Source organism: Chrysemys picta, chromosome 8 (assembly GCF_011386835.1).
Source record: "Chrysemys picta bellii isolate R12L10 chromosome 8, ASM1138683v2, whole genome shotgun sequence".
Classification (NCBI taxonomy): Eukaryota; Metazoa; Chordata; order Testudines; family Emydidae; genus Chrysemys; species Chrysemys picta.
In genome coordinates, this window is record NC_088798.1 from 20,205,600 (window position 1) to 20,233,521 (window position 27,922).

The 27,922-nt window shown below is 44.2% G+C and overlaps 1 long non-coding RNA gene across 8 annotated transcripts in view; it reads right to left on the reverse strand.

Moving 5' to 3' along the window:
- Window positions 1-27,922, reverse strand: part of LOC112059301 (uncharacterized) — a 57,306-nt gene that overhangs the window by 25,614 nt on the left and 3,770 nt on the right. For 4 of the 8 annotated variants that reach the window (XR_010589652.1, XR_010589649.1, XR_010589645.1 and 1 more), the window contains one exon: window positions 6,639-13,152. This is a non-coding gene — a long non-coding RNA (uncharacterized LOC112059301). The remainder of the gene's footprint in view (window positions 1-6,638; window positions 13,153-27,922) is intronic. The other 4 variants (XR_010589647.1, XR_010589648.1, XR_010589651.1 and 1 more) reach the window with 3 other exon arrangements.

Sequence of the window (27,922 nt, forward strand, 5' to 3'; positions counted from 1 at the left end):
TGGTAGTCATTACTTTAAAGAGAAAAGTTACGTGTCTTACAGTAACTGGAGTTCTTCATGTTGTCCATATGTATGTGGACATGTGCCCCACGCCCACGCACCTGAGATCGGAGTCTTTTGGCTAGCAGTGTCTGTTGAGGCCGTGCATGCGCCCTAAGTCTTCTTGTGCTTCTACCAAGGGCAAAAAGTGCAGAGCAGGTCCAACTACAACTCAGTTCCTTTGTCACTGCAGAATCCAGATGTTAAAAGACTCTAGTAGCAAGGAAGGAGCTCAGGTCATGGAATACATATGGAAAACACAACTTAAAGAAATCCAGTTACTGTAAGTTAAGCAACTTTTATTTCTTCATCAAGTGCTGGTCCATATGTATTGCACACCAGCTGACTCACAAACAGTGACCTGATGTGAAGGTAATAGGGTGCTTGGAGTCCACTTAGAAAAAGACTCTGCCAAAAAAACCCCATCAGACCTCTATGTTTCTTCCAAGGAGCTGTGTTTAGTGAAAGTAGAAAGTGATTAGCGTTAAAGAGAGTGGCAGAGGTGAAAGTAAGCCGGTACGGTACGGTACAGCATACTGGCATGAGCCAGTACGCCGTGCCAGACTGGACCGGCTTCCACGGCGGTGATTTAAAGGGCCCAGTTCTCCTGCCGCAGCGGGGAGCCCCGGGCCCTTTAAATCCCCGCCACAGCTCCGGCAGCCGGGCTTGAAAGGCTCTTCCGGTTGAGGCCACACCCCCGCTCAGGACTCCGGCGTACCAGTAAGTCCTTTGAGTTACTTTCACCCCTGGAGAGTGGTCTCCATGAGACTGATACCATAATGACTGGTGCTGAAGCTCTTGGTGCTAAGGTAATCCATAATGCCTTGGCCTCAGTATCAGAGGCAGCGGATTTCAATTTTTGAGGCAACACAGGAGCCCTAGTACCGTGCTCTTTAAGAGATCCAGTGGTACCTAGATTGGGCCATGGAGTCTCCTTCAAATAGGAGTGATGAGATGATTTAGACCTCTTTTTTACCAGGAATTCCCATTGAGGATCTGCCCTCTGCTCTTTCCAGAGGAGTAATGTGCCTTTTTATCTGAGGCTTTTGATTTAATGGTCCTACCCATATACAAAGCAGCCATGGTCTTTGAAGATGGAGCCTGGAAGCTAGTGGTTCCAGAACTTAGAGGGGCCTATTGGACTGAGGTGGAATTTGTCCAAGGGGTTCTGCTCTCTCTAGAACAGAGGCTGGCCATATGGAGCCATCCAACAAAAACATTGTCAAATATGCCTCCCTTTTAAGGTCCTTTTCAAAATGGACTTATACTCCACACATTTGTCATGGATATGTGCATTCCTTAAACAAAAATGGCATCTTGCATACTGACCATTTATTAGAATTGACACCTAGCAAGAGGGGCAATAATTAAAGCCAGGAGACTTAGATATATAATTATCAGCGGCAAAGTTTGTAGCAAATTTAAAACTCTGAAATGCAATTAACGTATTCTGGCTGCAAAATTTGGTCTTTACTTGTGGTAGAATTACAGTTTTGTTAAATATTTACATACCTAGACTATCTAGATAAATATCTGAGTCCAATTTATCTAGATATAGACATTTAACACAGTTGTAACTCTCTGATATTTAAAAGCAAATTTATGTATGGGCTTAAAAAATTATAAAAAAAGGTTTCAATACAGATCAAGGGATAACCTTACAAACTTCTTGATTCTTCTTTACTATGAAAGCTAACCTGATTTTAGTCAATGAAAAATAAATCAACAGCCACTATATTTGTGGGTATACTTTAGATCTTCATTGATGGGCAATGGCTAGTCCTTGAACTCGTTGTCTTAAAGGGCAGAAAAACTGGAAGAATTTAGCTTCCATGAAGTTGTGTTATCGTGCCAACATGTGCCCTATGATTGATATTAAGAGAGGTCTGCTGTGGGATTGCTTTTTGTAGTACTATCTAATTTCCATTGCTAACAACATCTCTGTAGTAGCAGAGATAAACATTAATTTTTGTTGGTGTAGTTGTAGAGCATCGTGTGAAAAATATGTTATATACAGTATCTGGCACAATGGGGTCCTGGTCTGTGACAGGGGCTCCTAAACACACTATTGCAATGCAAATAATAACCAATAAATAATAATATATACAGACAGCAGAACTGGCTCACTACACATAACGAAAATCTGTGAGGAAAAAATGGAAGACCCAGATTATTTCAAAGTTTTGCAACAAGTCAAGAATTGCAAAAATTAACTTCTATTTATAAGAAAATGATCCTGTGGAAAACACGTAATTTCCCAAGTTTCCACTATATTGTATTAAAAGAACTGCACCTATTGGCTTTGTCTTGTATCTTATCAATCTAAATTAAAGTCCTATTTAAAAATATATAAAGAAGCACTTGGGGAAAAGCCTCCCAAGGGAAGTGGTGGCAGCCCCAGTGTAAAATTAAAATGTAAACAACCCAGCGGTGGCAAGAAGATGGACTGTCTGTATGCTCTAATATGTCTACCATTTCTAGTTTCCATGAAGCTGTGATTCACATACAGAATTAGAACTGGAGACTGATGTATTTCTGAGCTGGGGATGTGGTAATTCCCAGAACATGACTGACAATTTGCAAATTCAATGTGTTTGAATTTGGATTCTTCGTGAGTATAATCCAGCAGAAGGGAACAGCAGCACTGGAGTTACCAAATGAGGCCAATTCATTCTCTGGAATGTAGCAGCACTAGTAATGAAGATTGATACTGACAGGGCTGCTTTCATGTAGCAGTATGCTCTCCCACCAGCTGTGCAACAGAAAGAAAGAACTCTCTGGAATTCACAACATTCCCCCTCTGATTAATCCCTAGCTTTCCTGCTGTGCGTGAATGAATTGTGCTAGGTATTCCTAGCTCTGACGGGGAGATTTGCTGATTTCTTTGAACCCCTGCTGGGAAGTGATATAGAGAGTAAATAACCAGCCTGCAGTACCGACTGTGATGTAATGAACAGGGGTATGCAGATTGCAGAACCCTTACCTCTGCTATCCCAGCATTCACTGTCCTTGCCTCTGAATGCCAGGAGAATTGGGTGTGGAGACAGAAACCCACTGCCCCATTTACCATTTATAACCAAGTTTAAAACTATGTTTCAACCTAGAAGAGCCTAATAGAGTTTAACATAGTCTAGTCAACACAGTCTTTATTTTAAAATAAAAAGCATGCCGTAAGGGTCAAAGAACACTACAAAGACAATGGTTGTTACCTGAAAATGTTAAAACGTAATGAAATAAAAAAAAAAAAGTTAAACAGAAACATGTAAAATACTGGACGGAGTATCACCACTGCCCTCTACTGTAATGTCAGAACCTGCTCTAGCCATAGACTTGAGATTCTCTGTTTAATCCAAGTGGGAGGAGTCTATGTTTTTCTAGCAGAAGGACCAAAATTGCCCCCTTGGTTGTGGCTGTGACATTCTGGGTGGCCACAGACCTTTAGAAGATACTAAGTGCCATCACTGTTTCCACTTCACCTCTGAACCAAAAATGTTAAGAAAATAATAGCGGGGAACTTAGAAGGATTGAGACAAAGAATAATTAAATGTCTCTCTTTCAGTGGCTAAATATTAATTAATTAATTGTCAAATGACAATGCATCTTAAATGGCATTTTAAATACACAATATAATAATATAAGCAAAATGGGAGACATCCTCGAGGAACCCTGTTCCAGTTTGGAAACCAAAAACAAGTTCTAGTATTCTTAGAACAGAACCCAAAAGAGAACTCAGTGGCGGAACAAAGAAAATATTTAGGGACAGCATAAATGTGAATAAGCCTAAACACACCATTAAGGCACAAACCAACTGCAAAATGCAGGCAGACACATTTCATGCCCCATCTCTCTCATTACATTACATTTGCATTCTTTACAATTATAATACCTGGCTTAACTATATAAGTCCTGCTTTTACAGCAAAATTGAACATAAAATAAGATTACCCATATTCGGACAACCCTCCAAACATGATAAGATTACACATACTCTTAATAAGATGACTGGAGCTGGCTGTAGATGCTGACAAACCTTAGCAGCTCCCACCGAGTTCCTGCAAGCCAGTTCCTCCACAAAAGGTCTTGTTCTGGAACTCTGACACTGCTCAAACTTGCACCCCCAGAAACAAGGGGGTTAAGACCAGATATCCTGATTTTATAGGGACAGTCCTGATTTTTGGGTCTTTTTCTTATATAAGCTCCTATTACTCCCCACCCCGTCCCGATTTTTTACATTTGCTGTCTGATCACCCTAAAGGGGGTGGAAAAGCAGCAGAAGGCTTCAGGATCTGGTCCTCTATCTGTGATTCACAGGAAAAAACATTAAAGACAGAAATCTTTATTAGCTAGAGAGAGGTGAATATTGCACGTTGTTTTCTGGGAATTTTCACTCTGATTTTGAAACGAATTTGCTTAGGCCATGTTCATGCCCCATTTGTGATCATTTTCTGAGAACATTCAAGCAACTGAGTTTTACTGGAATAGATGTTGGTAGAAAGCCAATGTCAAAGTTGCACATGAAATATTCACAGAAACTGCATTTTATATTCATGGACAGAAGCATTTGTGCCAAAAGAGCTTGTGTGCTCACCGAATAGCGGAACACAAACCAGACTATGGTTTATGTGGCCAATCACAACTACGCAACACAGCTGGCATTTTGAATATGGAATAAAAAAAACTTAACAGAAAACTATCTGTGATCAAATCTTAGTGGAGAAAAAGGAGAAAAAATGTGTTGAACAAATTTCCAACAATAAATTCAGTTGGAGAAATCACAATCTGTTCCTGGATATACTGCAAACAGAAAGAGAGACTAAATTAGCTGGATGATGTATCATTCACGGTGGTTTATTTGCTCAGACCTACTGGCAGCTTGCCTCTTTGCCTTGATCCTTTTCTGAAAATGGGCCAAATTGTGAACCCTTTAATCCCGCTGGTGAGCAGTTACTCACATGACTAATCCCGCTGATGTCAGTGACATTAGTTGTGTAAGTAGCTGTTCAGCAATCTGAGTAAGGAGTTTATAATTGAACTCTGTTTTTTGTGTTTTTTAATATACTGATATTACTTTAGATTCAGGTCACAACAACTGTGTCACTAATTGTGTACTTTAATGTATGCTACAGCCCAGAAAAATAATTGAAGTCTTCCTGGAAATTTGATGTATTATAGTGCAATCGTGGTTCTAGTATAAAAATTCCCAGTGTGAAAGCCACTATCTATGTAGGAGACAATTACAACAGCATTAACAATGAAGATGTAAATTATGTTACTCTTGTAGTCTATTGACACCAAGAGAGTGACAGACACAGACCTGTATTTAAAAAGAACAATAAAAATAAATAGGGGACAGCTGGAGAATATTTTCAAAACAATAAATACTAAAATTGGAAAAGCTCTGTTTGGGTATGTAAAGAAATTAATTATGCTTGTATGTACTTAATTATAATTCCTTGCATTTATGTTGTCTCTGTCATTCAAAGATCTCAAAGTTAATTAATCTCAAATTAATTCTTGAGATACACATGAGCTAGATATAGATCACCCCAATTTTACAAATGGGGAAACTGAGGCAGCTAGGTTAAATGATTTACCCAAGTCACAGTGGAGGTCAGTATCAGAGCCAGGCCTGGAATACAGGAGCTCCTGACTTACATTCCCATGCTCAGACCATTATACCATGGCCCCACTTAATTATTAGTATTAATTATCTCCCCTTAATTATTAGTATTTCTAAAAAGGGTGAATTAAACTCTCGATATTACAAGGACAAAGCTTACATGATGAAGATAATTTCCTTCATTCACTTTAATGCCATTTGTTCAGCTGTCCAGGATACCCTCTTGTTGAATTCCAAGTGTAAATGTTTGTACTCTTATTATTAATTATTTGTCTTGTGGTGGCACCTGAAAGCCAGAAAAGGTTCGGACCCCCTTGTGCTAGGTGCTCTTAGCATCTTGAATGATTAAATCACAATCCAGAAGGACAGACACTGAAGAAAGCAGTTTATCCATAGCAGCTAAATTGGGTGAAACTTTGAAGACTCCTTTATACAACAGAAATGTCTGAGAGCTGCAAAGGAACCAAAGGTGACTCTTGTTAAAAGAGATTTCAAATTGACACATCTATCATATGTCTTATCTAGTGTCTTCAAGAGAGAGCTTTATCCTTCACTGTGTTTCAACAGCTGTATTGAACAATCCATGTGATTCCTACATTCTCTCACATTCCAATTCAACCGAAGAGGTCCCCTGCAGAGTTGGTGCTTGCAACCCTTGAATAAAAGTTTCTCACACTACAACGCCATTATATCAGGGATACCAGGGGAAGATGATCCAAGTAATTCAACAAACCTTTACATCAAAGGTAACCCACAGGGGGTGGATCTGTTCAGAATCTCTCTCTCAAATCTTTTTAAATGTATCCTGTGATTTTTATAGCCCTTGTGCATTTTATTTTTATCCCTTATAATAAGAAATTCGTTTCTCAGTATCTCAAGTTGCATGGAGCTTATTATTTGTAATTTATACTGCACCAACACTGTGTTAAACATGTTATAAACAGATAAAGCTTTAAGAGTTAATCAGCTGTATGCCAGACCTGAAGAAGGGCTCTTTGCAAAAGCTTGTCTCTTTCACCAACGGATGTTGGTCCAATAACAGATAACCTCACCCATCTTGTCCCTAGCATCCTGGGACTAATATGGCCACAACAACACTGAAAACAAAAACACACAGGTACACATTCAATTCAAGTGTGAAGCTGTTTCTTCCAGTCTAAACAGACAGTAAAATTTGTTACAAGAACTCAAAAAAATGAGCATTAGCTAAAAGGATCTTGGTGACCTGTCTATTAATTTTTCATCATGCTATCATTTAGTTGTAAACATTTACCTCAGGAGGTTTTGTCAGTAGAAATGCAAACTATTTTAGTATGCAGGCATTTCCCTGTTTAAAGATTGTGGTTTTCTAGTCCTAATGGATTGTGTGGACAAAAAGGTATAGAATCATTGCAGTGACTTTTCAGAACACTGTAGGCAAGCACCATAGACTCAGCCTATCCTTCCTGTGCCCTGCTCAGTAAAAAGTTTACTATTGCAAAATGTTGCCAATTAATGACTGGGATCTTTGGCAAAGCAGGTAACAGCCACAAGAAACCCCTGTAGCTAATCCGGATCTAAAGCTAGAGGTCACGGGGGCAGTTGGTACTGAATGGATTGTGAACACACTAAAGGGAAGAAGGTATTAGGATAGGTCACGCTACCATGAAGATTGAAGATAGCTTCCTTAGCCTTATGTGCCCAATTTTCAATGCCCTGTCCCTCCCCTGCAATATCCCCCAAATTTCAGCCTGAAACCTTACATGCCACATTTCATCACAGGGTAGAGTTTTCCTGAGAAGTTTGGCAAAAATCAGAAAAAAGAGTTTTAAAGATACAATATTTTGAAAATAAACCTGTCCTTTGCTTATTGGAAAAAAATCCATCTTTGTTGTGTTGGCCTTGCTGAGGAAGAGTGCCTTTTTGAGTTTTGGATGAGTAGGTAAAGAGTTACTTTTTAGTGTATAAAGACCAACCTTGATATTTGCAAACTACAGAGGTCAACTTTAAGGTTGGGTGGACAGTGTCAGTCAAGTGGGGTTATTGTAAGTGATGGAGGCTATACAGCATTAGAACTAGCGGGATCCCTGAACTATTCATTTCCAGCCTTAACATTTTTTGAGTGGAAGAGGGTTTGAAAATAAATTGTACATTTGTGGATGTGTTATCTGCACTCTGTTAAGAATCTTTTTCAATCTTACCTCTTTTTGAACGAAGTTTTTTGTTTAGCAATGTAATATATATGAAGTAAGGAAATAGAGAACACATTAGAGCACCTAAGCAGAGTGAATATGCCAAGATGTATTGAAAATGTATATGATTTAAACATAATGTTTTGGGTTGAGTTAAACCTTGTTGTTATCGGCCAGGCATGGCTGCCATCTTACATTCAGGATAAATGTAAAGAAGCCACTGTAATCAGTAGGCTGAAACAATAACAGTAGCATCGCAAACACAGGACCACAAACAAGCTGAGCAGAAGTTTAAGCATATGGCTCAGGGGGTTTCAAATGCAGGTGGTAGGGCTTTGATTGGTGGGATTGTTGATGGCATTTGTGTTTGTATGTGCGAGCGATACACAGAGAGAGAGAGCATAAGCTGAAGCACCACAGGACAGACAAAAGCTGCAAGATAAATCCAAGCAGATAGTAAGAGAAGGCTGGTAATGTGGTCTTAAGAGAAAACTAAGAGCAAAAGCTTTCTGGGTACAGAGTACAGCTGAGAAGACAAGCTTAGAACAGTGAACACAGGAACTGTCTCCTGCTGTTTGTTTCCTACTTTGTTCAGGGAAACAGGATTTTATACATTCTTTGCAAATAAACAAAGCTGCATCAAAGAAATACCTGTTACCAATTTTCCCTCCTAAGTGGAACAACCTCAAGACCCAAAATTTTTGGCTAGCTGCTCGGTCGATAGAGGTAACAATAAAGAGCCAAATTAATCTCTGAAGTAACTTCCATGATTTTAATAGTTTCCAGGAATGAATTTGACCCATTATTATTAAAATATTTAAAACCACCACCAGTTACTATTGCAAGTTTATTTTCCCATTGATTCCAAGTAATCTCAGTTGAAAAAACATATTAAAAAAACAGACTCTCTTACCTGTGTTATTAACATCTTGGATTATGACCCCTGAAAGCATTTTAAAGTTCTGATCACTTTTCATCATTCGTGCCGTTTTTCTCTGTCTTGCATTTCACTCAGCTTTGATAATGAAATTAGACTAACCAGTTTCAATTGCTGGCTTCTATGCACTAGCACAATGCTGCAGTATTTCTGTTACACTTACTGTAACTGAATGGAGAGTGAGTAGGGAATGTTTTATCCAACCAAGAAACTGTTTTAGTTGGCATTTTACAAAAATATTGATGGGTATATTTATGCTGATCTTATGGGACATGACCCTGCAAGGAACTGAATGCCTCCTGAAGAGATACTGGACACCTTTAATTCCCATTTAAGTTACTAGGAGCTAATGGTACTTATTGCCTTGCAGGATTGGGACAACATTTTGTATCATTTTAGCCCTAAACTGACCTAATAGTGGAATTATTTCTACACTGAAGTTCTTAAAAATACTTAAGCCTAAAGCCTCAAAAGATCTAAACTGTACAATATAATCTTGTTCATTTCTGCACTTTCTAGTTATTTTTCAACTGGAAAAAGTATTTTCTTTATGGATGAAATTTGTCTAAACATTTGCAGATTAAGCACCTTGAGTGTTTTGAGTTGTGATCATTTTTAAGGAGCATGCTGTCAAGGTAAGTATGTGTCAGGGTATGTAATAAGTGTGTACCCTTATTACAATTCACAAAACTGTTGTGTCTAAGATTATTTGACTAGAAAGACATGAACTACTCTGGTCTACAGCTTTGCTTTTCTCTCACGTCTCCTTTGTAACACTGTATAGAAAATATACTCTATCAAAGCATATGTCCACTCTTAGTTTTTCCTTAGCGAGCATTAGTTATCTAGGGATTGCACATTTTATAGAATCTATCAGTTACTTATAACAAACTGAAAGAGTTGTATTTTGTCTGGGAAGTATGTTATTGACTCCACTCTGTGATAGCAAAGACAGAACTGTTGTTATGCTCCTCACCACAATTGTTTATACACTAACACCAAGCACTCCTTTCCAGCTTGATATCCTCCTGCCTGTTCATAAAATATTTGTCTTTATATTTAAAACTATTTTAAGATAGTTTGTGTGTATATGTGGGAGGGTGTGTACATGTGGGGGAGTGTAAAATGACTAGCGAGAAAATTATGCTCTTCCGTTTAACCCCACTGACTTTAATGAGTTGAACAGATATAATTAACATCAACATTTTCCCCTTAGTAGTCAGGCTTTTCAAAAAAATGAAATAAAAATGGTGAAACCCTCATTGTTGTAAACAAGAAGGAATAAAATTCTTGGGCTAGCTGTTTAGGACTACCTTGGACCACCTTTGCAGCTCCTTGGTCAAGCCTTCTGGAATTGGCCTAGACCAAAGGAACAATTCAGAGCAGCCTCAGGACTGCTCTATATCATTCTGGCTACAATGGCTTCCAAGGGTCTTTTCAGCAAATGAGATCACTGGAGAGGAGAGGTGCTCTGGCCAGCCACCCTTATCGCTGGCCACAGCCCTTACACTGGGCACTGCAAGGTGGAAGTTCAGCTACATCAGCTGTATACTATTGGAGGATTCCTACAAACAAGGGGGTTGTCAGTTGGCTACTTAAGCTAGCTTTACACAACTGGTGATGCAAAGCAAACTTTATGGGGCTGAGGAACTGAATCCTTGATTTTATTCATATCATATACATTTTTACTTAAATTATTTCATCAAAAAAGAAAAGGATCCATCAGTGGGAAGAAGTCCAGAAAGTGAAGGGAGTCAGGGACCCTATCAAGTCTGGGAAGGAACAGAAGATAGAGCAGGCATGGTCAGGGTTCAAACAAAAGACTCAGGGTCAGTGATCACATCTGTGATTTTAGGAAGGCAATAGTAGTGAGTTGGGTTTCTGATCAAGTTTCCTAATTTTGTTCCCCCATACAAAAATTCGAAGGGATTTCAAACTGGCACAAAAAAAAAAGTTCTGTTCAGCAAATCAAATTAAATTATTTCACCTCCATTTCCATGGATATGAAGTGACCCTGTCACTGAGAATTATGCTGCAAAAATACATGCCCTATTGTGGTAAATGCAACAAATTACACATCTTCTGGCGCTGTTTGGCTGGTTTCAGACTCATGGAAAAATTGTCTATTTTTTTAAAATAGGAAAGAATATTAAAATTTGCATAGATGCCCTTAGTCTGCAATTTTGTCCATGCCTCCATGAATAGTTAAAACCACTGTCACTGCAAATTGTCATTAACTGACAGATCATTGACAAAGGGGCAGAAAATTACGCTGTGGTCCTTATAATAGATACTAGCTTTAGAAAGCAGATTTTTTTTTGAGTATGCTAAGAAATGCTATGCTAAGAGTAATTCTACCTAGGGTATAGCTATTAAGTTATTTTAAAAGATTTTCCCCAGATTATGAGCCTAGGGAGAGATTAATTCATGTCTATGGAGAAAACTCCAAGATAAAAACAAATTACACATGTACAGGCGCTATGTTTTTAACATGATTTTCAAATTAAAACCAAACACCAGATCCTCAGTCCTGCTACAACTGCATTGCAGCGTTCTGACTCCATAAAAATGATGTTTTAACCATCTGGTGGAGGATTCCCCCAGCTTTTGGGGAATTCCCAAATATTGTAGAGCAGCTGTAGTGACTGAGACACCACTCCTTCCCCACTCCCACCTGACCATCTGTGCAGGAGATATTTCCTAGGGAAAGAAGGCAGGGCCACAATGCCATAGTGATACTCAGTCCCTGGAAAAGACCCTTTGGGCTATAAGGAGCTGGATGTACGTTACAATAGCTCTTAGGCTTTGTCTACACTGGACTTTTGTTGGTAAAACTTTTGTTGTTCAGGGGTGTGAAAAAAACCACACCCCCGAACGACAAAAGTTTTACCGACGAAAAGCGCCGGTGTGAACAGCGTTTTGTCAGCTGGAGAGCTTTCCTGCCGACAAAGCTACTGCCTCTTGTTGGAGGTGGAATTTTTTTTGTGGGCATGAGAGCTCTCTCCCACCAACAAAGAGCGGCTACACTGTGAACCTTTTAGCGGCAAAGCTGTAGCAGCACAGCTGTGTCACGAAAAGGTGCGTAGTGTAGACATAACCTTAGACTGCCCTAACTTTTGCTGGAACCAAGTTGGTCCCGGGCTGGCCTTAAAATGGAGGGAGGGCATAAAGGTGACATAACGCCCCCCACCCTCCTAAGCTGAACTGAGTTTACTGTTTATCCTGACCTACATTGTCATTTATTAAACTAATAGGTGAAACAAGGACACTGGCAGCACTAATTTATTTAGATGGTTCCAACTATGTGGCTTGACTCTGACCTGAAGGGACTATCTCTAGAGGTTAGATTCTCCATTGGTTTCTTGATCTCCCTTTGACCTTTCTACTGAGACTTAGTCAGCTCAGCAAAGGTGACATTAATGCCAGCTATGGTAGTGGTGATTGTTTTAGTAACATGGGCACCTGACTCCTGGGAGCTGGACTGATATCCCACTGATCAGATGACAACAAATTTGTCACTGCACTGTCAAAATACCCAATTGCTTCATTTCAAACAAGGGTCCTGGCAGCCAGCCCTCCTCTTTGCCATTTTTGGAAGATTCATCCTAGCGCTTACTTGAAGTCTTACTGGAACTTCTCTGTTCCATTCCTTCATTATAGCCATATGGGCCTCAAGTCTTTGCTTGAAATGTGGCAACTGGGTATTTTGACATTCCAGAGCCAACATTAGTTAAAAGGAACCTTATGAACATTTGAATTCTACATATGGAATCATTTATTATGTGGTATATGAACCATTAAGATTACAAGCACTTGCAAAGTGATATATAGAAAACGTATGCCTAGATTACATTCTCACATGTATTTGTCATTTGTTTTTGAGAGGAAGATATTAACACGGCAAAACATGCTACAGGCACAAGTACCTTAGTCAAGTCCTTCAACATGTTCGGGGGAGGTATGTTTTAATGAAGAAGGAATGAGAGGAGTTACATAATTCCCTGACCAAAGCTCAAAGAGACTAATGCAGGGGTAGGCAACCTATGGCACGCGTGCCGAAGGCGGCACGCAAGCTGATTTTCAGTGGCACTCACACTGCCTGGAACCTGGCCACCGGTCCAGGGGCTCTGCATTTTAATTTAATTTTAAATGAAGCTTCTTAAACATTTTAAAAACCTTATTTACTTTACATGCAACAATAGTTTAGTTATATATTATAGTCTTATAGAAAGAGACCATCTAAAAATGTTTAAATGTATGACTGGCACGCAAAACCTTAAATTAGAGTGAATAAATGAAGACTCGGCACACCACTTCTGAAAGGTTGCTGACCCCTGGACTAATGGATTTGAAGTTAGATGCCTCTAGGTCAGGGATGCTCTTGTCCTAAAATAAGAACAAGAAAACTCCATTAGTGTCATATTTTTATTTCTTCACAATTTATTCTGGTTTGGAGCCTTGGGAGTCAGAGGCCAACACTTTCCTGTTCACAGAGCACTGAAACATTAGTGTCAAACTGATCAAGGAGTGAGGGAAAAAACATAAGTACAGGAAATCCAGGGGTCTCCCAGGATACACCCCTGAATGGGGTCCAAATTGTCTTCCATGCTATTTGAATGCCACATAAGGGATTTTCAGGCTGGGATCCTCTTGCCCCCACCCCAACCAAAGGAGTATTGCGGAATATGACTCCCTACTTCTAGTAGTGGAGAGTCTGTGACTGATTATTCTCAACCACTGAAGGGGTAGGTCACTGATATATCTGTTCATAAACACCATCTATTAACACAAGCGTGCTCCAAGTTAAGGTCCCCTTTATCATTCCCAGAAGCTGACAGATCTCCAATAAGACTGAGGATCAATAGCACAGAGGAGTGGTTGGAAGCGTGAGGCTGGTAGCCAGCTGGATGGCTTTTGTCAGAGAACCAAGGAGTTCCATTGTGTTGGGGGAAGGCAAAAAGGGAGCGATCAGAAGCTGAGAGAGCGGAAGAGGGAAAAACTCTGAGGAACACAGTATACACCTTTTCTGGACAACTTGAAGTATAGCTACTTTGATAGTCCTCTGCCTTCCCTTGCATTCAAAGGCAGAGCTGCATCCCACTTTGTAAAACTGCCAGGCAGTTCTAGTGGCAACTTCCTATTTAATTATTGCTGCAAAATTAAATTTCTTTTGGTAATGAGAATGTTTTATGTATTCCATTGTTGCGTGTGTGCAATATGAAAGAAAAACCACAGCAACACTATTGCAAAAAACACTGTGGTTAAATATAGACACATAATAACCATGTTGCACTGTAAGTCAAAACTAAGCATGCCAGGGCTCAAATAAAAAACTTCTGCTTTACCAGGCTGTGTACAGAGATCCAAGGTTGCAGCAAATGGCTTTCATCAGACAAACTTTGCTACTCCCTACATTTATTTTCAATTGCAAGCTGGACAATTAGAGCCAGATCCTGGGGTTCTGAGGAGCTGCACAGAGCATCAGTCAGGGGTGCGTGTATACAGGTGTCTTACATTTCCTGCAGCTCTGTGCGGGATTGATCCCTGCATCATTTTAGTCTAGAGCTGCATGAGGGCTGTCCTATTTTACATTTTGCTGAAATGCGATTGAGGATTGGTGTCCTGACCAGGCACCCTTTTTTCCAGTTACACTTTTCCCCCCTCAGATATCCTGGCAGCTGGGTGAAGACGAGAATAAAAACTCCTACGCAGGCTACATGCATTTGGAGGTTTCTTCTTAAGTTGTGATCTACCCTGGACCAGTGAAACCATCTTTAAGGTCAGATTACACACTGCATTACACTGGAGAATATTGCCCCATATCAATGTCAATAAGGTAATTATTAGCTGTAGCAACACGAAATCACATGTCATTTAGTTCCAATTACACACTAGCCATAATGGGCAAGATTCTGGCCCCCACTCAGCCCCTACATGTTGGCCCAGTCCAACTCCGTTACATGCTTAATTACACCCACTTAAGGATATGAAAGGGAGTTTATATTGGTTTAATTTACACTCCGCCTGGGCTATACGAGGAATTTGCATCAGTATAGCTCAGGGATCGGCAACCTTTGGCAAGCGGCCTGCCAGGGTAAGCCCCGGGCCGGGCCAGTTTGTTTACCTGACGCATCCGCAGGTTCGGCCAATTGTGGCTCCCTCTTGCTGTGGTTCCCCACTCTAGGCCAATGGGGGCTGCGGGAAGAGGTGCGGGCCGAGGGATGTGCTGGCCGCCACTTCCTGACATCCCCATTGGCATGGAGCAGCAAACCACAGCCAGTGGGAGCCGCGATCAGCTGAACCTGCAGACGTGGCAGGTAAACAAACCGGCAGGCTGCAGACCAAAGGTTGCCGATCCCTGGTATAGCTACATCTCTCAGGGGTGGGGATTTTTCAGACCCCTGAGAGACGCAAGTTCCCAGCCCTTAGCCTTCTCTGCATTGCACTGGTACATGCATGTAGACATGCTGCATAATATAAACCAGGCTACTCTGGTTATTCATTGGATTAAGTCATACTAATCTAGGCCCCACCAATGCCGCTCATTTACATTAGGGGTTTACATTGATGGAACTAGACTGATACAGTTACATAAGGGAAAATTCTCTAATATAGGCAAGACCTCAGACTCAATGGACCAAATTCCAAAGTGCTGTATTAAAGGGAGTGGCTGTATATTACAAACTGGTCAGGGGTCGTGATCCTAAAGAAGTCTAAATTGATGTAGCATATATATGTATGGAATGAAGGGTCCATGAGCTGAAAGGAGGATTAAATTAAACCTACTTACAGAGTTTATCTACATTTAAAATGCTGCAGCTGCACTGCTGTAGCGCTTCACTGTAGACACTACCTATGCCACCTACCGGACAGGCAGTAGCTAGGTCAACAGAAGAATTCTTCTGTAGACCTACCACTGGTCTACATTGGGGGTTAGGTCGGTTTGGCTACATCTCTCTTAGAATCACTTCTGAATTTGGCCCTTATACTTCAGCAAATATTCTCCTAGGCCTGGTCTACACAAGGAATTTACATCAGTGTATCTATGTCTCTCAGGGATGTGAAAAATCTATCCCCCTGAGACACAGCTATTTCAACCTGACCCCTGGTGTTGACAACAGTAGGTCAATGGAAGAATTCTTCTGTCGACCTAGCTACAGGGAAGTGGTTTACCTACACCAATGGGAGAAGCCCTCTCGTTGGCATACATATACTGAAGTGCTACAATGGCACAGCTGCAGCGGCTCAGCTGTGCCTCTATAGCATTTTAAGTGTAGAGAAGCCCTTAGTAAAAGAAATAGATGTCAGATCTGCCCAACACTATTACATATAATGGCAATTCCTAAGCATCAACTATTTATTTACTTAATGATTCATCCTCTCCTCCATATGTTTATTTAAATAGCCTAACCACATCCATTGTTGCTGATTACAAGCTGGAAATGACTTTACAATGTCATGTTCAATCGACTCTAATCATTCCCACATGGTCTTAGACTCCAGAGTTACCACTCATCAGTGAACATTTGCAGAAGAGAATAAATCAGCATTTCACTTGGGATAAAATACTACTGGGGAAATATGTATTTAGAGTTCAATCCAGCACCCAATGACATCTGTTAAAAGACTCCTGGTGACTTCAACAGGCATTAGGCTCAGGCCCTTACAACCAAAAATGCCATAGCTCTTCGAGCACCTTCTGTGTGATGAAATTGTGAAATATCCTTTCAGATGCAATTCTACTCTGAAAACTGACTATGTAAAAAGGGCATCATGGGACTCCACGCTAATTCCCCCTCAGACCAGGTCTAACACTAGGAATTTACTTTGGGATAGCTACATCTCTCAGGGGTATAAAAATTCCACACCCTGAGAGACATCGCTGTACTGACCTAACCCAGTGTAGACCAGCACTAGCTTGATTGAATAATAGCTACTGCCTCTTGGGGCAGTGGATTACTTACACTGACCTTGTTTAATTAGCTGGTAGCAACAGCTGATTTCCTTTGTTTTCATTCTCAGCTCTTCCCCGGGAGAGAGGGGTGAAAGGGCTTGAGGGTACCCCACAGGAAGGAATTCCCAAGTGCGCCCTCCTAGCTCTTCAAAGGGGTTTTTGCATTTGGGTGGTGGCAGCATCTATCCATCCCAGGTCAGAGAAAAGCTGTAACCTTGGGAGTTTAATACAAGCCTGGAGTGGCCAGTATTAATTTGGGAGAAGCCCTCCTGTTGGCATAGGTAGTGACTGCACTGAAGCACTACATGGAGCTGCTGCAGTGTTTTAAGTGTAGGTATACCCAACCCTCAGTGATTCCAGATCAAATGTGTTCAATTTACAAGTAAAAAGATGGGAGGAGTTTAACTGCGAGCCATGTAAATTCAACCTCAGATCTGAAGTTGATGCTCGGTTCTTTCTGGTTTGTGCATCATCACCAATAATAAAGACTCTGAGGCCAGGTCTACACTAACCCCCTAATTCGAACTAAGGTACGCAACTTCAAGCTGAAGTTCGAAGTACCTTAGTTCGAACTTACCTCAGTCCACACGCGGCAGGCAGGCTCCCCCGTCGACTCCGCGGTACTCCTCTCGTCTAGCTGGAGTACCGCAGTCGACGGCGAGCACTTCCGGGTTCGACTTATCGCGTCCAGACAAGACGCGATAAGTCGAACCCGGAAGTTCGATCGCTCGCCGCCGAACTACCGGGTAAGTGTAGACCTACCCTAAGATTCTGAGAGCCAAATTCTGTTCTCATTGTCTTCAGTGGGGTTGCATAGGTCAGTGGGGTTCTGAGGTCAGAATTTGGCCCTGCAGAGGAAACTAATTAACAATTCCGTTGACAATGCATGAACCAGAATAGAATCCAGCTCTCTTTCCCATAGCTCTGCAGGGCTAACAGGAGTAAAAAGTTATAAAAACATGCTTTTGTCAGTGAGCAGACGTGACACTGGGAACACAGAGGCAGCTAATATTCGGAGTCAGACGGAGCCATTTTTACATGATTACTTTTTTCCCCACAGCCACATTAATTATCCATGCTTTTGTAAGCCCATTGTGATGGGAGCAGATACCAGATCCAGCAGACAAGAAGTTGATCCCCTGGCTCAAGGCTCTGGTGGCTCACAGCTATACCGGGGGAAGGTAGGGCTCCTGATAGAACAGACTCTAGCCACGTGCTGAGCCACACAGGACTTTTTAAGGAGCCCCTTCTTTTCAGTACTCTCTTTCACCACACACACACATATAATGGCCGTTTGAGACATTGTTTCACCTACACATTAGGAAAGATGAACTACAAGATTCCAAACCCCCTCTCAGTTGCTGAAAACCTGTTCCTGATTTAGATCTAGCTGATATAAACATTCTGGCCTCTCATCCATCCACCTCCCTCAGTTATGGCAAACTTTTTACATGTAAGGAATATTATTTTATTCTTCCCCGCATCTCACGACTCACTTTTCCATACCACTGTGATGCTGGTAAACCAAGTGCCAGCTCTGGCCAAGGCTGTAGGCATTAGCTAAGAACTTACAAACTCATAGTTGGAAACCAAACCTGTTCACCTGTATGTTAGTTTTGTTCAAGAAAGGTATTAGTCTTATAAGAATATATTTAGTGTTTAGACTCTATGAAATGCTTGCTGCCTGCATTGATCTCACCCGTAATGTCTGAATTCCATGCTATAAGGAAATATGTAAGTTTTTCTTTATAATTTGGAAAATGTTTGCTCTGAACTTGTGAACCCAGGCATGGGAATCATCCTCCCCCTCCAAGAGGACTATCAATAATTAAGCTAGGGTTACCATATGTCCAGATTTTCCCGGACATGTCCGGCTTTTTGGTGCTCAAATCCCCGTCCGGGGGGAATTGCCAAAAAGCCGAACGTGTCTGGGAAAATGCCGGCATCCCTGCCCCAGTCCCCTGCTTACCTGAGCGGCTCCGGCAGGCTACAAGCTGCAGGCGGATTCCCCGCTGCGGCGGCGGCTGCTGCTCCCCCCAGACACCTCAGCTTTGTGTAGCTGAAGAGCTGAGCTTCCCGAGTGCTACCAGCTTCACAGTTTGCTGGGCAGCCCCCAGACCTCCAGACCCTGCGCCCCCAGCCGGGCGCTTCCCCTCCCGGGCTCCGGCTGCGCTGGGGAAGCGCCCGGCCCGGGGCGCAGGGTCTGGAGGTCTGGGGGCTGCCTGGCAAACCATGAAGCCGGTAGCGCTCAGGCAGCCCTTTTTGCATGCCTGGGAGGGAGGAGGAGGGGGAATGCAGGGCGCTCAGGGGAGGGAGTGGAGTTGGGGCGGGGACTTTGGGGAAGGGGCGGAGTTGGGGCGGGGCCGGGGGCAGGTCCAGGGCCCCGTGGAGTGTCCCCTTTTTAAAAACCTTTAATATGATAACCCTAGTTAAGCCTTTTTAATTGCCCAGTCCACCCCAAGGAGAAGTATCTGCAGAAGGTCTCCCATTGGTCTGAATGCTGGAAGAGGGAAATAAATATATCAGGGGTAGCCAAACTGCGGCTCAGGAGCTGCATGAAGCTTTTTTACGGTTAAAGGGCAACTCAAGGAGCCCTCCATGGCCACCGACCCCATCCCCCACCTAACAGACCGGTGGAGGGAGTTTGGTGCTTCTGCCCTGTGGCAGGGATGGTAGGGCTCGGGGCTTCTGTCAGAGATGACTGGTGCTTGCTGAGGGGGGGGGGGGAGAACATTTTAAAGGTTCCCCGCCAACAGCTTGAGTCATGCACCACACAGGCATGCCCCCCTCTTACTCTCAGTAGCTCTTCCCTGCAGCTCCCAGGTGTTTGCTGCAGTCTCTCCCCACAGCCGTTCCCAGCTTGCTGGCTCCAGCAGCTGTTGTGCAGGTAGGGGGCCCTATGGCACCATGTGACTGAGCGGGGCCAGCAAACCCTGGCAAAATTATGGGGGGGGGGTACGTGACCCCATGTGCCTCCCCACACATCATCTCTGGCTTTTGCCCACTGCAGAGGGGGGATCTCAGAGTTTCAGCCCCATGGGGCACACCTGTTGGGGTTTGGGGCTACAGCAGAAGCAGGACTGAAGCCCAGAGACCTCCTCCCCACAGGACTGAAGCCTGGAGCCCTGGCAGAGGCCTCTCACGGGGCTGAAGCTCCGAGACACCCCTCTCTGCAGGGCTAAAGCCCCGAGCCCCAGCAGGTGTGCCCCTGCTCTCGAATTTCTGAAGATTGTCATATGCGGCTCGGAGGGTGTCATAACTATAAAGGGAAGGGTAACAGCTGTCCTGTGTACAGTACTATAAAATCCCTCCTGGCCAGAGACTCCAAAATCCTTTTCCCTGTAAAGGGTTAAGAAGCTCAGGTAACCTGGCTGGCATCTGACCTAAAGGACCAATAAGGGGACAAGATACTTTCAAATCTTGGGGGGGGTGAAGGTTGTTGTTTGTGTTCTTTGTTTTGGGAGTGTGTTCGCTTTCGGGACTGAGAGGGACCAGACATCAATCCAGGTTCTCCACATCTTTCTAAACAAGTCTCTCCTATTTCAAACTTGTAAGTAAATAGCCAGGCAAGGCGTGTTAGTTTTCCTTTGTTTTCTCACCTTGTAATGTACCTTTTACTAGAGTGTTTATCTTTGTTTGCTGTACTTTGAACCTAAGACTAGAGGGGAGTCCTCTGAGCTCTTTAAGTTTGATTACCCTGTAAGGTTAATTTCCATACTGATTTTACAGAGATGATTTTTACTTTTTTTCTTTAATTAAGAACCTGATTGATTTTTCCTTGTTTAAGATCCAAGGGGTTTGGATCTTGATTCACCAGGAGTTGGTGGGAGGAAGGAGGGGGAATGGTTAATTTCTCCTTGTTTTAAAATCCAAGGGGTTTGGATTTGTTTTCACCAGGGATTTGGTGAAGGTTTTTCAAGGCTTCCCAGGGAGGGAAAAATTGAAATGGTGGCAGCGGAACCAGAGCTAAGCTGGTAGTTAAGCTTAGAAGTTTTCATGCAGGCCCCTACATTTGTACCCTAAAGTTCAAAGTGGGGATCCAGCCTTGACAGAGGGTCTGTAAGTTTGGCCACCCCTGAAATATATAGTGGACATGAAGATTTTTCATTTCTTTGCTGTTTGAACTCACAGAGGGCCAGAGACACTAAAGTGAAGCCAGAGATCATTCCCTGGGTTTGCCCTGAAATACACTTTGAATTACCAAGCCTCTACAACTCTGTCACTCTTAGGATTTTGGGCTTGGCTACACTTACAAGTTAGAGCACACTAAAGCAGCCCCGTGCGCTCTAACTCATGACACGTCCACATTTGCAAGGCACGTAGAGCGCTCGGACTCTGCAGCTAGAGCGCTCCTGGTACTCCACCTCGACAAGTGGAATAATGTGTGATGCGTCCCCGCTGGAGCACCGCGGCGCGAGTGTGGACGCCCTGGTCTGTTAATGCGCTCTGATCGGCCTCCAGAAGTATCCCAGGATGCCATGCCTGTTCTAGCCACTCTGGTCATCACTTTGAACTCTACTGCCCTGCCCTCAGTTGACCAACCGTCAGACCCGCCCTTTAAATTCTCTGGGAATTTTGAAAATCCCCTTCCTGTTTGCTCAGCCAGGTGTGGAGTGCTTTCAGCAAATCTTTCAAGGTGACCATGCCTCCATGTGCCAGGTGATTCCAGTATGGAGCAATGGTGAGGTGCTGGACCCCATCGGTGTTTGGGGGGAGGAAGCAGTCCAGTTCCAGCTGCGCTCCAGCCATAAGAATTACAATACCTTTGGGCGGATATGATGGAAAGGGGCCATGACCGGGACGCACTGCGGTGCAGGGTTAAAGTGAAGGAGCTGTGGAATGCCTACCACAAAGCCCACGAGACAAACCGCCGCTCCGGTGCTGCCCCTGTGACCTGCCGTTTCTACAAAAAGCTGGACGCGATACTTGGGGGTGACCCCACCACTACTCCAAGTACCACCATGCACACTTCAGAGCCCAGTTCAACAAGGCAGGAGGAGGAGGAGGAAAGCAGGAGCTAGGGGGCTGAGGAGCAGGAATACACCCCGGCATCCCTAGATGCATGCAGCCAGGAGCTGTTTTCAAGCCAGCAGGAAGGTAGCCAGTCGCGGCGGCCGGTGCTTGGGGAAGGATGAACACCAGAGGAGGTTCTCGGTAAGCAGCTTTTATTTTGGAAACGAAGTTATTCGGTGTGGGCTCTTGGGGTGAGGAGAGGTAGGGCTGCCTGCATGCCTAGATCCAGAATAGGACATTGATGTACTCTCTCACATCACGGTAATCGGCCTCAGTGATCTCTTCAAAGGTCTCATCCAGAACTTGGGCAATGTGCTTGCGCAGGTTGCTTGGGACAGCCACTGTGGTCCTTGTCCCAGTCAGGCTAACATGTCCACCCCACTGTGCTGTGAGGGGTGGAGGGACCATTGCTGAACACAGGCAAGCTGCATAGGGGTCAGGGAGAAGCCGTATTGTAGTAGAAGACCCTCCCTTGCTTCCCAGGTCACCCTCAGCAGCGAGACATCTTCCAGGATGAACTCCTGTGGAAAATGCGGGGACAGTGTTCAGTATAGGTGCCCCCTGCAGCTGTTGGCTCTCCCCAACGCACAGAAACCCAGAGGGCAGTACAACCCTGAAACAATCAGTCCCCCTTATCCCTGTGCTTACTCACCATTTTGGGGCTCCCGTGGGTTATGTGCGCTTGCTTTTGGATGGGCAAATTATGTTATTATGTAGACTGTGTTTGCCCTCCTTACGTACAGGGGAATCATTGCTCTGTCTGGTGTGAACAATGCTGCCTCTGTTAAGTGTTGCATTTTGCCTTTACAGATGCAACCCTGAGATCGCAGCCGTCCATCTTATCACCGGCCGAGAGGCTGCAAAGAATCAGGAAAAGACGACATAGAAGCAAAGAATCATAGACTGTCAGGGTTGAAAGGGTCCTCAGGAGGTCATCTAGTCCAACCCCCCGCTCAAAGCAGGACCAATCCCCAGGCAGATTTTTACCCCAGATCCCTAAATGGCCCCCTCAAGGAGTGAACTTACAATCCTGGGTTTAGCAGGTCAATGCTCAAACCACTGAGCTATCCCTCCCCAAAGAAGACATGCTGCATGAAGTAATGCAGCACTCTAAAAGTGCAGGAGTGGAGGCAGAATGAAAGGCGAATACACCAGCAGAATGAGGAATGCTGGCATAAAAGCATGGTGCTCTGGCAGCAAAGCACAGAGCAGCTGATAAGCATCATGGAGTGCCAAGCGGACTCTCTCCAGGCGCTCGTAGGCATGCAGGAGGAGCACTACCGCGCCTGTCCCCCCTGCAGCCCTTGTCCCTAAACTCTTTCCCTTGTGCCCCCATGTCACCTCCAACCCACATTCCCCAGCATCCAGGTTCTTACTGCCACCAGCTGCCTCCAACACCTGTCGCTTCACCACCCAGCCCTGCAAACTATGACCCTTACCCACTGCACTCAACCCCCATCACCATGCAGTATAGCCATCCTGAAGCACAGCACTCATTGCACAGCACTCCAGCCAGGAAGGCTGAGTATGATAACAGGACATACGCAAATCTGTGATTGTACCATTCCCCTCCCCACCCCACCCCACCCCCTTGCCCTTTCTGTTTCTCAAGCAGTTGTGTTTCTTTTCAATAAATGGATTTTTTGGCTTTGAAAACATTCTTTATTATTGCATAAAATAAAAGATACCTTAGCCCAGGAAAGCAACAGGCACTGCAACTCAGTGTAGCGCAAACAGATTTCTACTAACGTTGGAACCACTGAACTTCACTCCCGTGCAGGGCACCAACATTACTGGTGGCTTTCAGCCTCAAATTGCTCCCTCAAGGCATCCCTAATCCTTGCAGCCCCACGCTGGGCCCCTCTAATAGCCCTGCTCTCTGACTGTTCAAATTCAGCCTCCAGGTGTTGAACCTCCGAGTTCCATGCCTGAGTGAATCTTTCACCCTTCCCTTCACAAACGTTATGGAGGGTACAGCACACGGATATAACCATGGGGATGCTGTCATCAGCCAAGCCCAGCTTCCCATACAGAGAGCACCTTTAAACGGTCAAAAGCACACTCCACAGCCATTCTGCACCAGCTCAGCCTGTTGTTGAACCACTCCTTGCTGCTGTCAAGGCTCCATGTGTAGGGTTTCATGAGCCACAGCATTAAAGGGAAAGCAGGGTCTCCAAGGATCGCAATGGTCATTTTGACTTCCCCTACGGTGATTTTCTGGTCTGGGAAAAAAGTCCCGGCTTGCAGCTTCCTGAACAGTCCAGTGTTCCGAAAGATGCATACGTCATGCACCTTTCAGGGCCAGCCTGCCTTAATGTCAATGAAATGCCCACGGTGATCCACAAGTGCCTGGAGAACCATAGAGAAATACCCCTTGTGATTAACGTACTCGGAGGCTAGATGGGCTGGTGCCAGAGTTGGAATATACGTCCCATCTATCACCCCTCCGCAGTTAGGGAAACCCACTTGTGCAAAGCCAGCCTGTAGAGAGCGGACTCACCCCTGCGGCACCTCCTGCTGGTCATCTACGGGAATTAGCTCATTTCAGCGTTGGAGCGCCCTCTGCAGGTCGGTGATCCGCCTGTCCTCCAGCCCCGTGTCCCTCCCGGACCCTGGTGCCCTTTTATCTGGGGTGCTGCCCCCTGGCAGTACACCCCTCAGTACTAGGGTCTCCCCTCCCCAGGGAACCCCCACCCACTATCCCTACCTCACCTCAGAATCAGGCCACTACCAGTCACCAACTAGCCCCCGCTCCCTGGGGCAGACTACAGTATAGGCCACTCATCACAGGCAAGGTTGGGTTTGGACCTGCTGCCTTGGCCTACCCATGGGCTGCCCTCTGCAACCCCCAGTACCCCTTGGCCTTCTGCTAGGCCACAGCCTGGGGCTTTCCAGGCTGGAGCTCCCCAGCTCCTCAGCCTTTCCACAGCCCTGCTCCACTCAGGTACCCTGTCTCTATCTCCCTGCAGCCAGGCCCATCTCCCTCTACAGCTAGAGAGAGACTGCTTGGCCTCTGGCTCACAGCCTTTTTATACAGGCCAGCTGGGGCCTGATTGGAGCGTGGCCCAGCTGCAGCCACTTCCCAATCAGCCCAGCTTAGCAGCTCCCAGCCACCACCTTCCCCTAGGGCTGTTTTAAGCCCTTCAGGGCAGGAGCGGGTGTCCACCCCGCTACACAGCCACAATGTCATGCACGTTACCCAGAGTCATGGTTCTTCTGAGCAAGATGCGATTAAAGGCCCTGCAAACTTGCATCAACACGATTCCAACGGTAGACTTTCCTACTCCAAACTGGTTAGCTGTCTGGAGTTGCCAGCTTCCAGATTGCAATAGCCACCCGCTTCTCCACCGGCAGGGCAGCTCTCAATCTCGTGTCCTTGTGCCGTAGGGTGGGGGCGAGCTCCTCACACAGTCCCATGAAAGTGAATTTTCTCATACGAAAGTTCTGCAGCCACTGCTCATCATCCCGAGCCCAAAAGTGGTGTTCCACGGTGGTGAGCATGTCTGTGAATGCCACAAGCAATCTCATGTCGTATGCGTTACTCGAGTCGATATCGTCGTCGGAGTCCTCACTGTCAGTTTGGATATTAAGGAGTAACTTGACTGCCAAACGTGACATGCTGGCGAGACCCATCAGCATATTCCTCAGCAGTTCAGGTGCTGTTCCCACAGACCGAAAAGGGAAGACAGAGCATGCAGCACAAAAAACATTGAAAGATGGCGCCAAAAGTGGATGGAAGCAGAGGGATTGCTGGGATGCAAAGCAATGCATCACAGGGCATTGGGACAGGACCCAGAATACCCCGCACCCCTTGCCCCCTTCCCACAAGCCACAGCACCAGAATGGGAAGAGGTGCTCTGTGGGATAGCTACCCATAATGCACCGCTTCCAATGCCGCTGCAAGTGCCACAAATGTGGCCATGCCAGTGCGCTTGCAGCTGTCAATGTGGACAGACTGCAGCGCTTTCCCTACTGCGCTCTATGAAGGTTGGTTTAACTAAAAGCGCTCTCCATTTGCAAGTGTAGCCATGCCCTTAGATTGCAGCTCATTGTGTGCATATATTTGCTTGCTTTAACCCGTAAATAACTTTCTTATTTATGTTTCCTAGTTAATAAATCTTTAGCTACTTTGTTACTGTATTGGCTACAGGCGTTGTCTTTTGTGTAAGATTTACAGTCCCAGTTGACCTGGGGTAAGTGACTGGCACCAGAAGCAACCTGAATATTTTGTGATTTTTGGTGTAAATGACCTTTTATCACTAAGTCCAACTTGGAGAGTCTAAGGAGACTGTCTGTGACTCCATGGTAAGGTTATAGTGATCCATGAGTTCACATTTGTCACTGGCTTAGTGAAATGTAATTATAGAATTTACCACTAGATTGGGGTATCTGCCCTGGTTTTGAAAGTCTGCCCTGAGATAGGCACTCACGGTCATAAGCCACTCCAGACAGCGTGACAACCTCATTCCAACAATGACAGACAGTATCTTTCTCATCATGAGACCAACTCTTCCTCGTGTGTTTCTGTGACAACTGAGATCATGTGAGGCACCTGAGCTAACAGTCCCCTCCTGATATAAGCAGGAGACGAGGGCTAGTGACAGGCACTCTCAGTGAGAAGTCCTTGGCTATCCAATTTGCTCCCTCTCCTGCCTCGAGCCCAAACTTCTAGATCCACCTGTTTGCCCATGCTTTTTCTGGAGAGGGATGGGATGATTAGGTGCTGACTGAGGGGCAGTGGAGACCGGGTTGGGAGAAGTCAACTAGGGTTTGGAAGATACTGTTGTAGTTCTGTGATTTTTCTCTTGTATGATTACAGGCCGGGTTGAGTGCCCCGTGTTAATATTTTATTGGAACTGTTTTATATAAACGTTGTGATGTACCTAGAGCCTAGGATAGATTCAGTGAAAAAATATGAAAAATAAATAAATCATCCACAGCCCATGCAGATATCACATCCTCCAATCCTTAGATGGTTTGTGGACGTGGCCTGACACCCCACATCTTATTTCATAAAGGGCTCCATAAAATCTAGAGCCAGTCTGGGCTAGGGAACATGTGATATGGTACCAGATCCTCACATGGTATAAACCACTATAGCTCAATTGTCTCCAATATCACACTACGTCAAATGACATCAGCTAAGGATCTGGCTTTTAATTTCTCCCACAACGACTCTCATAACTTCAGGCGAATTCAGTGAACTCCCTATGTTCTCTCATATCTTTTGGCATCTACAATAAGCTTTCTAGCATCTCTTAACAATTCCAGTCATTTTGCTGAGCTCCCCTAGCACCTCTCAAACCTTTAGCTTCCTTTGCTCTTCTCTCAGCATTTAGGTAGTCAAAAGCAAATATTTTTGCCAAATTTGTCTGGAATTGGTTGAGCCTGATTTGGAATTACAGAAGCTCCCAAAAATGCTGTGGTTTTGGATCAGCCTTTTAGCTCTTTTAAGTAAACAAACAAAACCCCACTTTAATTTAGAGACACAATTTCCAGGCCATTATTGTCAGAATGCAGATGAAAGGCTTTGGGGTATTAAAAAACAAAATCTAAATAAGAAGCAGCAGAAATTCAGTGGAATTAAGAATGGGGCTCTCCCTGCCTTTGATATGACATTCCAACAGAGTGTTCTGGTTTCTCCCAGCATCCAGTGCATATGAGCAGGTTTCTAAATAAAATGGAGAAGAAATTCCACTCACCAGTCTGACTGTTCTTTAAATGACAATGTTGGGGGGTTAAAGTCGGTGAGCAAATTTGAAATCCATGTTAAAGTGAGCAATTGCATAAAACTCTTCCTCAATGCTGGCACAGTTCATTGCACATAATTTCATATCACTAGTCCATCTGTTCTAAATACTCAAAGTAAAGATAGAAAGTTTTCAAAATAAATGGCTTAGAGTAACAAATGCAAACTCTGCATCCTTCCAGAAAATCTGTTTATTCTTGCTTCAGTCAGCTTCCTTTCAGTATTCATTAAGGCAAGGATGCTCTATGCTAATTCAACAATAAATACTGAAAGTCTAGACTTCAGCTGAAGGAGTAACATAAATCCACTTGAATCTACTTGCTCTTAATTAAGATACTTGCCATCCACACCTGGTTGCCTTTTGGAACAGTAAATTAATAATCGATGTTTATCAAGAGAATACAAACATTCCTTTAAACACTTGCTCTTTGCCTTTGTTG